The sequence below is a fragment of the Ambystoma mexicanum genome, chromosome 11, assembly GCF_040938575.1.
Source record: "Ambystoma mexicanum isolate Mex_15411 chromosome 11, UKY_AmexF1_1, whole genome shotgun sequence".
NCBI lineage: Eukaryota > Metazoa > Chordata > Amphibia > Caudata > Ambystomatidae > Ambystoma > Ambystoma mexicanum.
Window position 1 is genome coordinate 1,233,169,691 of NC_090934.1, and position 16,040 is coordinate 1,233,185,730.

Sequence of the window (16,040 nt, forward strand, 5' to 3'; positions counted from 1 at the left end):
CATCCAAAAGCTATAGCAAGAGTCACCCACGCTCTGACAGATATTGTAACTTTTGGTGGCTTCAGGGGCTTCAAGGATCACCGCTCTAGGCAACTGGACAGGTCGCCCAGCCAGCACTGACTCAAGCAGCACAAATTATCGCACAAATGGCTCTTTCAGTCCCACTCCCAGGCACCAGCCTCAGAAGGAAAGAAACCATGACGGTGCCTTCCAGACCCACATTTCTCCGGTGGGGGCAGGATTTCCCTTCATTCATTGGCAAGGTTCGTGGACCCATGGATTCTCTGTGGTTTCCTCGGGCTTCAGCCTTCTGATACCAGAGTTGCACTGAACCTATCAACTTTGATCCTTTCCCTACCCCTTCAAAATGTCCAGATGGTTACGCCAGCACTAATAGCAGAGATTGTGGGGGAGACTGGATGTGCTCCCTGGATCTGAAGGATGCTTACCTGGACATCCCGATTTGGGAGCCCCATCGTTCCTTCCAATGGTTCATGATCATGGGTTTTCATATCCAATACAAGGTCCTCCCATTTGCCTTCAGTTCGGTCCGAAGGGTCTTTACAAGGTCAATGAATGCGGTGGCAGCCCTCGATGACGCTCTTGTGAGCAGAGTCGCCTGAGGGAGTCCAGCGCATGGCAGCCAGCCTAATGCACATGCTACTCGAATTGGGTTTTCCATCAACCTCAAATCAGTTACTGCCCACGCAGACCATGGTTTTCTTGGGACTAAATTGGGATACGAGGGTGGAGATATGATATGGCATCTATAACGTGCCTATACACAAGTGTTTCAAGGCGCGACAAGGCAAGGGGGGAACAGAGTGAGGACAAAAACGATCTTCCTAGGCCTAGTGACATTCAGATCGCGCAAGTGCAGGGGAGAAGTGCTGTGGGGGGGGGGGTGAGGATGGAGTAGTGGAGGACAATGGAAATGGGAGCAACAAGTAGTGCAGCCAACTGGTGGCAAGTGTGGGTGCTTAGAAGTGCAGACAAGTGTCTAATCGGTGCAGGAGAGGAGGGTCTGTAGTGGGTTACAGATGCAGACCACAAGTGGGCCCAGATTCCGTGGGTGGCCAGGTGACCAGTGCGTGGATCAGACAGGAGATCAGCAGGGGAGAGGAAGAGAGAAGGAAGAAGCAAAGAGGAAGGTCTTGAGGTGCTTCCCTAACCGGAGATGGTTCTGCTCAAGTTTCAGAGAGGCAGGGAGGCTGTTCCAGAGGGAGGCACCAGCCGAAGAAAGATCTTCCCCAGCTCATTGCTTGGAGAAGCAACTGACCCTCAAGAAGTTGGAGGAGTGGAGGGCTCGAGTAGGAAGCTATTTCGGTAGAGAGTTGGAGGTATTGTAGTCCTTGGCCCCAGAAAGCCTTGTGGCTGATGCAGGGGGTCTTGAACTTGATCCTTGCTGCCACTGGGAGCCAACAAAGATTTCGGTTCCATGTGTTAAATTTGCTGCAAAAAATGGCTGTGATTTTGCCACCGCAATCCATGAAAAGGATGTGGGGGTCACCCCGAGACCCATTAAATTGTGTATTGGGGTACACCTTTAACAGGTCAAACCACAACATTTTTTGCCACAATTTTCTTTTTTGTACCGGGAACATTTTTGCCACGATTTTATCACTGCATACTGATATATCACTGCTGGAGAGATGTGATCCCTGGGCTTGAGGCCAAGGAAAAGTCTTCCGGTCCTGTTCTGGATGAGTTGGAGGCAGGTAGATTTAGAAAGTGGCTGTTGCAGTAGTCCAACCTAGAGAGGACCAAAGCTTTAGAGACAGTGAGGAAGGGAAGAATTCCCCCGAGGAGGTGCAGCTGGCAGTTCTTGGCCTCACAGGTAGGGGCAGGAAGAAGGCCTACGGTGGGCAGCCGGAGAGGAAAGGAGGGAGCTGGTGATCCAATGAGGAGGATCTCTGTTTTACTGCCATTAAAGCAGAGAACATTGGTAGCACACCACTCCTGGATTGCGAACAGACAATCCAGGATGAGAGGGAGAAGAGGTGGCTCAGGGGAGCCTGAAAGAGAGCGGAGGATCATTTGCATAGCAATGAAAGTTGGAGCAGGGAGCAGCTTAGTGCTAGGTGAGAGGTGCCAGGTATTTGTTCCACAGCCAAGGAGAAAGCTTAGAACCCTGGGGAACACCACATGTAGAGGGAACTAAAAGAGAGGAAGGACCCAAGTTGGACCTGGGAGGGTTGGTCAGGGAGAAAGGAGGTTAGCCAGGCTTTGGCCTGATCATTCATACCCAGGTTATCGTGGAGCCAGGTGAGCAGGATGGCATGGTTGACTGTTATCAAATACAGAATAGGGATTGAGGAGGATAACGACAGAAGGATGGTTAGTGTCGAGGTTTGAGAGAGGATCTTCCCCTCTGAAGACAAGATCTCGGCAATCAAGAGGGCTAGAGGGCATTTCTTCAGCAGACCAGTAACTTTGGCACAGTGGTACCAACACCTGCTGGGAAAAATGGCAGCTTGTCTCCTGGCGGTGCCTCATACAAGGCTCAGAATGAGGAGGATGCAGCTACACGTCTCAGCCTCTTGGAATCCGGAAACTGGCTTCCAAGTGGCTCTAGTCGGCATACCTCAGCACCTGCACCAGGATCTCTCATGGTGGATGACATAGGCCAACCTGTTAGTGGGCAAGCTGTAAGACAGCTACTACCGGAGTTCACCATTACCACAGACTTGTCCCTGGAGGGATGGGGGCAGGGGCTTCCCTGGACAACCAGTGTCCACGGAATCTGGTCAAAGCAGGAATAACTGGAGCACATCAACTGGCTCGAGATGGCCATTTGGCTTGCCCTTGTTTCTTCCATTGTAGGCAACAAATCATTTTGCATTCAGACTGCTCCACATGCATGTATTATGTCAACCAGCAAGGGGGCACCAGGCCTCCTCCCCTCTGCAGGCTGTCCATGGACATGTGGGAGTGGGCACTATCAAACAACATATGCCTCTAAGCAGTCCACCTCATGGGGGCTCCAACCTGGAGGCGGACAGACTCAACAGGCTGGGAGTCGACCACTACGAATGGCAGTTGCACAAGAGTGTCCTGAGGGAAATCATCCGGTGGGCTGGGGGTGGAGGGGGGCTTACCCTCACCCTCGGGTAGACCCATTTGCTATCCAGAGCAAAAGGAGATGCCACCAATTTGCATCCTGGATGGGGCAAGGCAGGGGCCCGCTGTGGATGCATTGCAGACCCAGTTGGGGGGGGGGGGGTGTGTGTCCTTCCTTCCTTCTACGCTGTTGATTCACATGGTCATCTGTAATGTCAAGGAGTCGTGGAGGGTTCGTCTCATCTTAATCTCCTTAATCTTAATCTCATTTCTCAGATCTCCTCCGACTGTCGGATCAACCTCCAGTCCTCCTTCCATTGGCATCAGCCCCCCTACTATAACATCAGGAATGTACAAGGGTTCATTCTGCCCTGCAGAAGTTAACCCTAGCAGCCTGGTTCATGAACGCAGCACCCTAAAACATCTGCACTTGTCACATGACAAGTTGGCTATCATTCAGGGGGAAGAAGCGGCGCCACCAGGAGTAGATACAAAAGCAAATGGACCAGGTTCTGTCACTGGGCCATAGCAAACGAGGTAGACCCTCTGGCATGCACGCTAGACCATGTGCTGTAGTTTTCTGTGCATCTGGCACATTCAGGTGTGCAGGTAGACACCTTGTATCTACCTGGAGGCCATAAGGGCTTAAAGTAACTCCGGAGATTACCTCTGCGCCTCCTCTACTCCAGTGGTCAAAAGGCACCTGGCGGGTCTGACCAGACTGTATCCTCCCAGTCAAGCGACCACACCCGGTCTGGGACCTTAACCTGTTGCTAGGCACCCTAGCCCACAAGCATTTCGAGCCCATGGCGTCAGCGGATATCAGGCTGGTTACGATAGACTGCTCTAATGGTTGGCCTTACTGCAGCGCGCAGGATCACTGAGATACAGGCGCTAGTGGCATTTTTGATCTGTAATAGTTTGGTACAGCAGCACGAGAAACTTGTTTTTTTTTTTTTTCGATCCATGCTAGTATCACACAGCGACATGATAAACTTTGCGTAGGCCATCTTCATATTTTTAGCCCTTCCCCAAAGATACGGAGAGCCCTTGAAACTTTAGCTTTCATTTTGGGCACTGCTGCAAGCAATGCCTTTTTTGTTTCTACACTGACTATTTTGGCTTTCTGATGCAGTGCAAGACCATTTGTTGAAATTGTTTCTTTGCAGATATTTTTCCACTCTGCCTGACTAATTTGCCTGTTTTGCTAAAGACCTGCATCTTCAAGGAATGCCTCCTCCCTAGCACATGGGTCCATTTCGGACTCATTGTCTGCCCTCCCCTGTTGGCTCAACTCCCCCTTATTTCTCTGCTTCCCTCACTGCGTTGTTCCCCTTATGATTGTAATGCGCTCTGCGGCTTCCAGAAGCTAGGTCAACACTCGTGATAATAAAAATATCAGTAATAATAATCTCTGCAGTTCCCTTGCACCAAATGTTCAGATCACTATGGAGGTAATACTAAGTGTCTACCAGCTGTCAATTATGCCCAGTGTTAACCTTGGGCGGAGCATCTCTAAATGTAATTTACACTTCTGCTGTATTTTTGTATTTGATCATAGTACTTCTCAATTAGTCTGCTTCTCCCACTCACTGTAATTCCCCACCAGACAACCCTCATCACATTGCTCAATCCACATGATTCCATGCAAAATGTGACTCTTAGTTGTGTTTTTTCAAGTGGCTTGAGCCATCGGAGATTAAAAGAGGCCCATTGTACACCGGGATAGCTATCTTGGATCTCCCTACTGGAAAGTAGGGGACTAGTGAAGGTGTGTTTTACAGAGATGGGGGTGTGATGCCGAAGTGACAGCACGGTCATTGTGCATTTCCAGGCCCTGAGAGCAGCTGCATCCGAAGGCCAAGTCAGCCAGCCACTCGTGATATGATGTGGCATTTATATTGTGCCTGTACACAAGTGTTTCTCATCTCTTAGTCGGATGGAAAACCCAAAAATTGATCTGGGAGAGTACTTTTAATTTGGGAACAGAAAGACCATGTGGACAACACAAGTGTGTGCCTGAAAAGAGGGTTGCCAGAATGTCACCTATAATTCCTCCCTTCTCCATAAGGGATACCCAGACTGGAGTAGATTTGGGGGCAGGAAGACTATAGGTAAGACCTAAGCACCCCACAGAACTACTTTCCAAGCCCAAAAGAGGACAGTCATGGGGGGCATGCCCCTCACCCATGTAATACTCAGGGTTGCAGAGAGGAAAGCAAAGCCCTCACACATGCAGTACCTGGACATCCGAAGGATACTTCTTCCAGGACCCCTCTTGGCCCCCACACCCTTTTGGCCCCACCACACAAATGGCGTTAAGGCTAGCCTGCTTTTTATAGGAGAGCTCCAAAACAAACTTCAGGGAAGAGCACTCTTCAGCAAGAGGTGGGGTGGTACACTGCTGCAACACATTCAGTAGAGAGCAAGTTCTAAAATGGGTTCCAAGATGGCAGCTCTCCTATTGAAAGACTTTACAAAGCGGGAGTATATGGCATCTCATGGACTGAGCATGATCTGGTAAATCCCATGGCCTCCCTATCCAATCTGGGGCAAGCCATTCATCCCATAGCCTAGATAATGACCAGGTTCCAGCACAATGGTGGGAGGGAGTGCAGGAGAAGGGGAGAGCAGGCAAGCTGCACAGTAGGATTTTAGAAGCATGGGAAGGAGCTTTGGAGAGAGCTGGAGGTGGATGGAGACAGTACATCCAGGAGGAGTTTGAATGAGTAGGCGAAGATTGAGCGAGAATCTTGGAGGTGAAGAGCAGAGAAATGAGATGAAAGGGAAGCGGACAGTGTCTAAGGGGTGTCGGTGGAGGTAGGTGGAGATGAGAGCATGGAGATGGAGCTTCGAGGAATTGGAAAGTGGAAAGCGCTGAGAGTGCAGACGTTTGGAAGAGTTTCTCTGAAACATAAGACCTTTGTGACTCATCTTGAAAGGGATGTTGAGGGTTTGGGGGAGCAGGAGGGACTACAGACTGGATGGTGGCCAGGAAAAGCAGCTTAATTCTGTAAAGCTGAAGTGGCCAGCCTCCTGGTGGAAATTGTTGCCACTTCCAGCTTCTGCTAAGGCCTAACATACATGTACACTAAGGTCTTTCTTGAGACCTAAGCAAGGCAAGTGGGACTGGGGGGGGGGGACCATGAGGAGGGCGGGAGTTGTGTGGAGGATGGAGATGAGGATGAAAAGCCTAGGTACTGTCTCAACAGACTCAGAAGCCAAAGTGTGGAAAGTGAGCGACTGGAGAATGTTGCAGGATGGGATCCCTGGATTGTTGATTATAAACCCCAGAAATATTAATTTGGCCCCTCACTATTGCGCAAATCTGGAGACTATTGAATGTGGTCCTACTAGAAACCATCCCCTTGGGATGACACTCCTAAAACCCTTGCACCATCCTGCCCAGACCATGTAGAGCACTTTAAATCTACTTGACATGTCGTATGTAACGTTTGTTAGGTGACCGGATGGTAGAAAGTGAGTTATTGCAGCTGGTTTGTTGAAGGGCAGTTGATGCTTTTTGAGTTCTGAAACATTTTCTGGGTTTAACGCTGGATGGTGAGGGGTCAGAATTGAGTAATTAGATCTATGGCCTCCAGTCTAGAATAGAGCTGTGCAGGGTTCATCCTTTTACAAATAAGTATTCAGCTGTTTATTGTTTTTCAGGCTCTGTTATAAAACTTTGTGATTTACAAAGCCTTTTTCCAGGACGAAAAATGTCAACTTGCAAGCTACTAGCCAGCCATGGAAATGTCATTGGCCACCTCCATTCTATACATACACACGCCACACAATTTCTTACTGTGCAAGAGTCTGATTTCCTAGCCAGTGGCTAGTAGCAAGTGCCTGTTTTGCAGTGCCTTTTTCAATGGGGTTATTTGCTTTCATGTGCTATTCTTGTTTAGTCGTCTTCGTTTTGATTATTAGGGGGGCACTGAAAGCACTGCCTATAAACTGAAACTGTTATGGGAAGTGAAGATGGGAGCGATAAGAGATGTGAGGACACACAACTTGGTGGTGGCGTTTGGTTATTTAGCTTCCCATTGACTACACCTATGGACATCCTATGCATATGGTCAATATACCCCCTCCCCCCCGACCAACCTACTGGCATCTCTTTTAGTATAGCTCTGTGCTTTCTAACCAGCCTTTTGAAAGGTAATGGAATGATTGCAGCTATACACCAGTTCCTTGTAATAAAATAGTCTTAACCAAGTGGCCATTCAGCCACTTGATTAATAAGTAGTAGCATGTAGTAAAATGTATTAAGTACAACATTATCACCAGTACAGGACCAGTTTAAAGGCGCTGCACCACACAAGACACAAAATACAAATCCATATTTATTTTAAATGAGTAAGCATTACAGGGCCCTCTAGCTCTTTGCATTGGTTCCTGCACTGAGTTCCTGCTAGATGCATTGGCAAAGCCAGCAGTTTTCGCTCTTGTATAGGCACTGCTGTAATAGCAAGATTTGCCAGCTTTTGCTATCTTATGGCTAGGGAGCACAATTATGGCAGTACCTGAAACATGCTAAAACTATGCTGATGGAATGAAACAAACTGTTGGCTTTGGACCATGCTCTCTGCTTTGCGAGTCTCTGGTTGTTCAAATGCTGCATACTATAGCATCTTTTCTTATCCAACTTCTATTACCTTTGCTCACCAGCATGATCGAAATCTGGTTTCACAAAGCATTTGAGTGCTATGAAGAAATGTATAGTAAATGTACATAGGCAAAGGCACTACACTTCAACTAAGGAATGGACATAATGAAAGTAATCTACGTAGTCTTCAGGGCTAACTATGTTGAACATTTTGTGTTTTTCTTTTTTTGTAATTTTTTAAAAAAACTTATTTAGTGGTCCATGTCGGTGATGCATGATTGTGTTGTCGGCAATCACCAGGTTAAATGGTCTAACTGTTCAGTCTCTGAATTGTATTTCAATTTTTATTTGGGAATTAAAAAAACAAAAGCCAGCTTGCAGGAGTGCTGCTTCAAAGTGCCTTTGCAGGGAAACCTGTTACAGGAAAAACCATTACAATATTAAAAGAGCAGTAATCCTGCACGCGCCACAAACTGTATTGCGATGAAAGACAAGGTTACAGCGTCCAATAATGTTGGTGCCAAGTTGGATTACAAGGTTGGAAAAGTCAGGATTTGGTTACACGCATGAAGGGCATCCCTTACTGTTGGGAAAGCATGTTGACAGCTTGAACGGGTTACAATTTCAGTTTGTCAAGATATGGTTATAGATTGTAGGCATTGTGGCTGACCTCAAGCTTTCCTCCTGTGCTCCCATTGGGCACCGTAGTGTTTTCCTTAACCAACTGGGAACCGGCAGGGTTGTAGCTGGCCCTCTCACCCAAAGGCCACTTCTATGGGCCCTTGTCTTCCTGTCCTCTACTGGAACGCTACATGAATCCACTACCGCTACCTGACCCTCCTTGGAGCTGCCAGCTTACTCAGCTATGAAACTGGCCTACTAAGCTAGTTCCTCCTTCTGTTACCCTTTTTCCTCCCTTCATGTTCCTTCATTCTCCTGCTCCAACTGGTCTCCTTGTTTTGTTTTCAAATTGCTCTTGTTTCTGCACTCGTACCTAACTTGTACCTCATTTCTTTTACCTATGATGCCTTAGCATCTGCCTTTTTAAAAGTTAAATTTGGGTGTGTTTTTTTTATTAAATATTTGGCCCTAAATGCTAGCCCAGTGACTGTTCCTTTACCGCTGTACTTGCATGTCTCCTGCCTCCTCTCCACCTGCCCATGCGACTATCTGTTTCTCCCATCTACTCCAACTGCTTCTCTATCAACTATCCCTCACTTCTCACTAAGCCTGGTAAGAAGAAATTTAAAAAGGATATCTTGGCCTCCAACCCAGGGCTCCCCATTGCTTATACCTATTCCAGTGCCTCTGCCAGACAAACCCTCACTGACATCCTCGTTGTCATTCCTTCGCCAGATCTCTGTACCCCTCATATGATCTGTGTTCTGTCCTGTCTCCCATTAATGGTGGCAGACGCTGGGAAGTCATTAATGTCCACTTAAATGACAATCCCCTCCTCTTTGATAGACTGTTCCCATGCCTCATCAACTTCCTCATCTCCAGCTGTCCCTTACACTCATCTCCTGGCTACCTTGCCCTTTTCTGTCCTCCTGTGCCCCATCTCAAGCTCCCTCCACACCTCTGCAGGGCATACCTCTTATTTGTACCCCTCCCTGTAAGGTCTTTAAGGCTGGGAACCTTCTTTGCCTTGCCACTCTCGCTGTGCTGTCACACTCCTAACATCTGCCACCTCCTTGAAGAACTCGACCTGGCTGTCCTCTGTTTTACCGAGACATGATTAACGGCCAGCTCTGTAAGGAGCTTTGACACTCTCCTCCCTGACGGCTACAAGATCCTCCCTGCCCCCAGATCCACCCGGCCTGGGAGGAGGGGTGGTGGGGGGTAGTCCTGATCTTCCCTGAGTGGATTCCTACCTCCATCATCCCCACTCAGACTTTGCCACCCACCTTCTCAGACATCCAGCCCATGAAGTGTCAGTCGAGGCTTTCGCTGCCACCTTCTCCCCCACGCCATCCCCCTCCACTGCTGGCTGACTCGCACCCTGACACAGCCCTGTCCCTGCTTTACTCCTCTATTTCTGCTACTCTTGATGCTCTTGGCGCAGTCATGAGGATCCGTTTGAAGCCCAAAGCCAAGTGCAATTCTTGGTATGAGATTGACCTAGCTACACTCGAATGTTAGTTTGGCTGAGAGGAAATGGAGGGCTTCTTGCTCATCCTCTGACAAACTGGCCTGCTGCCTGCTCCAAAGGCAATACGGACTCGGTCTGCACCAAGAAGAGTCGACATTCAAGCCTGTGTCACTGCGGCATCTAACAACTCAGCAAACTCTTTAAAATCTGTAAGGAGCTGGCCAACCCTGCCCCAGTCTCCACCTCTTCTCTCACCTCCCAGGCTCTTTGCAATGCCCTTGCCTCTCACTTTCTCTAAAACCCAGGACATCTTGTCCACCCTCTCCCTCGCTCCCCCCTTCTCTCCCTTCTCGGCTTACTGACCCTCCTTCAGTTACCCCCCCTATTTCTCCTCCTTTCCTCTTTTTTTCCCCTGATGAGGTCACTAGACAAGTCCGATCTATGAAAGCCTCATCAAAACCAGTCCATCTCTGTTCCTCTAAAACACTTAACTACCACATCGATACCCTCGCTACAGCCCTTGCCGATTTCTGCAACCTCTCCTTTGCCTCCGGATCTTCCCCTCTGAAGCACTCACTTGTGCATCCTCTCCTCAAGAAGCCCACAGCTGATCCTTGCCCAATTTCCATTACTTTTGGGTAAACTCCTGGAAAAGCTGGCCATCTTTCAGCGTAACCTTCATTCTGTTGGCTCTCTCCATGATCACTAATCTGGCTTCAGAGCTGCCAGAAGCACGGAAACTGCTCTCCTGAACATCCGTGAAGACCTGCTCTACAACCTTGAATCTAACATTCCCTCTGTCCTCATCCTACTTGATCTCTCCTCTGCTTTCGACACGGTCAACCATACCACCCTGCTCAACCGTCTCTGTGACAACCTGAGTATCACCGATCAGGCTCTGGCTTGGCTGATCTTTCCTCCCTGATCGACCCTCCCAGGTAGAACTTGGGTCCTTCCGATCTTCTATATCCCTCTCTGCCTGCGGTGTTCCCCGGGGGTCTAACCTCTCGCCCTGGCTTTTCAACCAATACCTGGCAACTCTTGCCTACTGCATTTCTATTTTCTGCTCCAATTTCCAGTGCCATCCTAATGACACCCAACTCATTTTCAGGCTTTCTTCAGCCGCCTACTCTCCTTCACCAATTGCCATTCAGAATTGGTGTGCTGCCAATGATCTTTGTCTAAATGCCAACAAGACGGAGATCCTACTCATTGGTACACCTTCACCATCCTTCCCCTCACTCTCTGGCCAGCCTCCCCTGGCCCCCCTACCCCCCCCACCTGCGAGGCTAAGAACCTCAGGGTCATCTTTGATTCTACAATGTCCTTCTCACACATCTATGTCTCTAAAAAAATCAAACTTCCTACTGCACCTCCTCAGAGGTACTCTGCCTTTCCTTTCCTTCCCTCAGAAGCTCACTGTCTCCCAATCTTTGGTTCTCTCCAGATTGAACTACTGTAACAGCCTCTTTCTAAATCTACCTTCCTCCACTCTCCACCCTTTACAACTAATCCAGAACAGGACTGCGAGACTTGTCCTTGGCCTCAACACCTGGGATTGTGTATCTCCAGCTCTGAAATCCCTCCATTGGCTCCCAGTGGATGCAATGAATACATGTAAAACCTTCTGCATTGTCTACAAGGCTTTCTGGGGCCTGATTCTAAAATACCTTCAACTATCCCTCTGTAAATACCTTTCCTCTCGAGCCCTTCAATCCTCTACTTCGAATTCCCTTAGGGTCAGTCGTTTTCAAAGAAATGGGCCGGGAGTAGATCTGGCTTCAGCTGGGGCCTCCCTGCCACCTTGAAACTTGAGGAGAACGATCTCCGGTTCTGGAAGCACCTCAAGACCTTTCTTTTTGACTCTGCCTTTTCTCCCCTTGTCTCACCTGCTGATCTGTTCTCTACCTTGGCACCGTGGATCTGGCCACTCTGTCCTTTGGGCACAGGTACCTGTTCACTCTGCCACCTTCCTGCACTGCCTCCGGGCCACCACTTGCACTGGGGTCTGCACTTGTACTCCTACAGTCCTCCACCCACTCTTCTTCTGCACTTATTGGATCTACCCGATCTGACTAACGTAGCACTTGCCACTTGATGGCTGCACTACCACTGTTTATCGCTTTTCTTTTTACTTATTAATATTCTGTTTTCTCCTCTGTTCCACACTTTCCACATCCCCCCCCCTCCATGAATTTCCCCCCTTTTCCCTTTCCCATGCACTTGCGCGCTCCGAATGTCACTGGGCCTAGTAAGATCGTTGTTTATTCTCCTCGGTTTCCCCTCCCTTTGCCTGGTCACACTCTGAAACACTTGTGTATGAGTGTGATATAAATAAAATATTTCATTTAGATCTAAACACATCCTGTGCACATAGCGGGGTTCCCATCGTGCAGAAAGAATAGACTAAGATACTCGCAGGTTAGGGATGAGTTGGTAACCTTTTGCAGACCAAGAGAATATAGATTCTGAGTTAACAGAGGTGATGAGATGGTAAGTGGCACAGGTTAGGATGGTAAGGGCTAGTGCATGGCTGAAGGTATTAACAGGAAAACACAGGGTGCGCTTGGACAGTCTGTTAATTATGAAGGTTCAATCAGCTAGAATGTGTTTTTATTTTTTTTAATTTTTTTTAAAATCTCATTGCTATATTTGAAGGTGGGCGGGATTCCAGTTGGTAGCAGGTTTTTTTATGCAAGATGTTGCCAGATAATTATAGATAATTCTCAGGTGGATCTTGAGCGTGTACTTGGTGTTAAAGGCTTTCAGGTCATTTTGTGCTAGCTTTCGCTTATATACGGTAACTCTTAGGTCTGATCCTTTACTTCCTGGGGAGCCATTTGAATGTCTCCAGACTTGATATGGTCACAGGATTGAAGGCTGGGGACACATCTGATGGTCATGTTTAGGGTCAGCTGTATTTGCTGTGGATTTGAGGCCTAATTCTAGCATACTACAATATTCCCGACAGGGAACCAGTGCTCTAGTGATCTTCAGTGTGTCCAATCCAGGTAATTCAATATCTTCAGGAGTATGTGATGCTCAACGTGCATGGTTTCTTTCCCAGGAAGTGTCGATCTGGGGTTTGAAAGATAATTTGTTGAAGATCACAACCTGTTTTGAATAAGTGGAGGAGGTGATGTTTGATAAATCAGAGGAGCTGGGTGAAAGGGATAGTGAAGAAAGTGATTATAGTTTTGGAGGCGTTAAGGGGAGGGTGAGGGTCTGGGTCTATTGTAAAGTCCTGGATTTATTTGTAGAAGTACAATGATGGGATTATTTCCATTTTGGCAGTCCAGGTTAAAGAGAAGCATAGCAGTGGTATGATTTGGAGAAGGGGCCCATTAGGGCAGTCTCGTCTTTACTGCGAGATGAAAATGGGGTGGTCAGGGAGATCTTGAAGTGCTCAAAAAGATTTAAGGTCAAAATACCCAAGGTTTCAGTTTTAATTCAGTCACAAGGCACATATTGCTTGTATTCCATTTCCCCTTTGTTTATAAAGGGGGTTCCCCCAAAATGATTTTATTACTTTGTTCATTATTGGGCCATTTGTTTAAATGTTCTGGAATTGTGTTTATTGTACTTCCGGTTTGTCTTGTAAAGGCCCAGGACAGGTAGGGACATCAGGAAAGCTCTTCCTTTGCCTGCCCACCTGCTCCCAAAATCCTTTTCGGGCAATCTGCTTCTGCTTTAGAACATGCCTCTGCATTTGTTTGCTGCTAGAAAGGGCCTTCTAAAAGGGAATTTTAATCACCTACTTCCTGCTGGATCTCCAATAATTTTTCCTGTCTGGCAGGCTCTTCCTTATCTGGTTACCTAAAAAACGGTGCTCTCTTCCTATGTGTTGGTTTGATTACACAGCAAACTCCACCCATGCAGCATCATTTGAGATGGTAATTTTGGATTGGACAGAGCCTGTCATAGGTTATCTTCACCCACTGGGATCTTCCTCCTTTGTATCGATTAGCCTATTGAAATTACTGTAACTAGGAAATATGCTGGGTATGAGGTTGCCCTCAACTTGGAAATATAAAATTTGAATTTGGCTGAAGTGTAGATTTCCCTTAATTCCCACTATGGACCAGCGCATTTTAGAACTATATATTCAGATGTGCAAGACATTTTGAGTTCAAATAATTCCTTGTCTATATGCATAGCAGAGCTATTAAAACAAGCCATTTATCCATTATACACTCATTTTAAAGTATTGTTTTATTTGTATGTTCCCCCTTGATTTGGAAAAAAACAAATCTATCCTCTGTTTTCAAATCGCACAAAGATTTCATTTACTAGAACCAATAATGTATTTCCCACTTAATACTTTCAAATGCAATTTTTCTGTGCAGCATGTTAGTTACATTTGGCGCTTGTGGTTTAATCCATTTTGATCAGCCGCATACACTGGCTGAGGCTGATATGTGAACCAAAGGCATCATTTTAATAGTCTGCTTTCATTGGACACATTTCTTTGCCCGAGTCTTAAGTCTGGGTCTGTTTGAGCCCACTGCTATTAAGAATGCACATTACAGACCGTGAACGCATTGGACCTTGCTAGTTTCTTGAAAAATAGGGACCTGAAAATCGGTTTGGATTAAGTTGACATTTTCTTCTTTGCAAAGAGCTGTCCATTAACCTCTTCAATATGTGGGTAAAAGTGATGGACAATGGGGCTGGTGTGTGCCTTGTCTCAAGAGAACTAAGCTCTTTATAAACGTACCATTTAGGTGGAATTTGATTCTCAGCACATAACAGTCACATGAAAAATATTGTGCCCCATGCAACAAATCTATTACCTTGTCTTTTTCATAATATTAAATGGTTCTGTACATAAATATTCTAAGCTTTCATGTGCTTATTTAGTTCATACAGTGTCCATTTCCTTGCAGAACACTAAAATGCAAGTGCAAACTTGACTATATTCTTTGCAATTTCACTGCATGTATGCAGATCCTTTTTTGAAACACTTGTGTACGAGCGTGATAGAAATAAAATATCAATTAGCTAATTTAGTATTTTTATGAAACATTTGGACTTTTATAATATCAGCTGCATGATATTTCAGTATTTAACACTTCAAAATTCACATTGCATGTAATGCTTCTCATTAAACAACTTTCAATACGCTCATGGAGAGGCTTAGCTGGCTGTGGAAAATGTGGGAGGTCACCCGGAGTTTCCATCACGTTCCACGTTTTGGAGTAAAGCGCTATATAAAAAATAAATGCAAAATACAAATACAACAACTGATCGGCCAGCGCCTCTCCGTTTGGTGCTAATAAATATACAGATTTAGCAAAGAGAAATGGGTGATACCAAACTGTCTGTTTTCTTTGCTATATTAGTTTTCAAGGAGAGACGGTTGTCTATGTATAATCCCAGGTGTTTGGCACATGGCCAGTTCTGGTACAAAGCCTTCTAGGTTCATGGTGAAAAGCCAGGTTGGAGAGGACGAATTGTTTTGATTGGGTTCAGTTTGTGCTGTGCACTGGACATCCAAGTTTGTATCTGAGCAAGGCAGGCCTTGAGCTAGTGTTGTCTTTGAGGGTAGATATTTTGTGTCCAGCATCGGTGTATTGGTGGATGTTGGATGCTTTAGCTGGCACGGAGGGATTGCAGGGGTTCCATGCAGCAGGTGTACACTTCATTATGACAGAAGGAGGGTGGCATCCAGCATTTGATCCTTCGGCTGGAAATGACCAAGAAGTACTTTTTTTTTTTTGTAGGCTACGTTCCACATTAGGTCTGTATTGACTCCCTACCAATGAGGTGGCTTGCCCAAGCTCCTCCCTGAAGAGCCATCTTCAGAGTTCTTTGGGCATCTTTTATGATTGGAAACTTGGTTTTGTAAATGTGTTCGCTCAAGGTCCCCTTTTTTTAATTTTCAACCTGTACTGTGCCTGTTTTGTTTTTTCAATCTCCCCCCCCCCCCCCCCCCCCAAAGTATCCCTATTTTGGGATTACAGCACATTTGGTAGAAACATTGTTCTTCACAGATGAGTGACGGGGGTGGGGGAGGGCTGCATTAAACATTGCACTAGGTATTATCCAAGAAGATCGGTGCCTTACAAGCAACACCCTAGTTGATTTACAACTCAGTTATTCCAGAGGTGGTCCTGCCACGAGGAGGTTGGGGAAACTGATGAGGAAAGATGCTAAGCTCTTAACATGCATAACTTGGGAGAAGGAGGGACCACGAGGAACCTTGAAACATGACCCCATACTTGCTGCAGTTTGCATATATAGCACAGTATAGCCAGTAAGATGAAAAAAACATGTGAT

At 46.7% G+C, this 16,040-nt stretch overlaps 1 protein-coding gene across 1 annotated transcript in view; it reads left to right on the forward strand.

Moving 5' to 3' along the window:
* The window catches only part of NPTN (neuroplastin), an 879,289-nt gene that overhangs the window by 102,890 nt on the left and 760,359 nt on the right, over nt 1-16,040 (forward strand). The window lies entirely within an intron of this gene.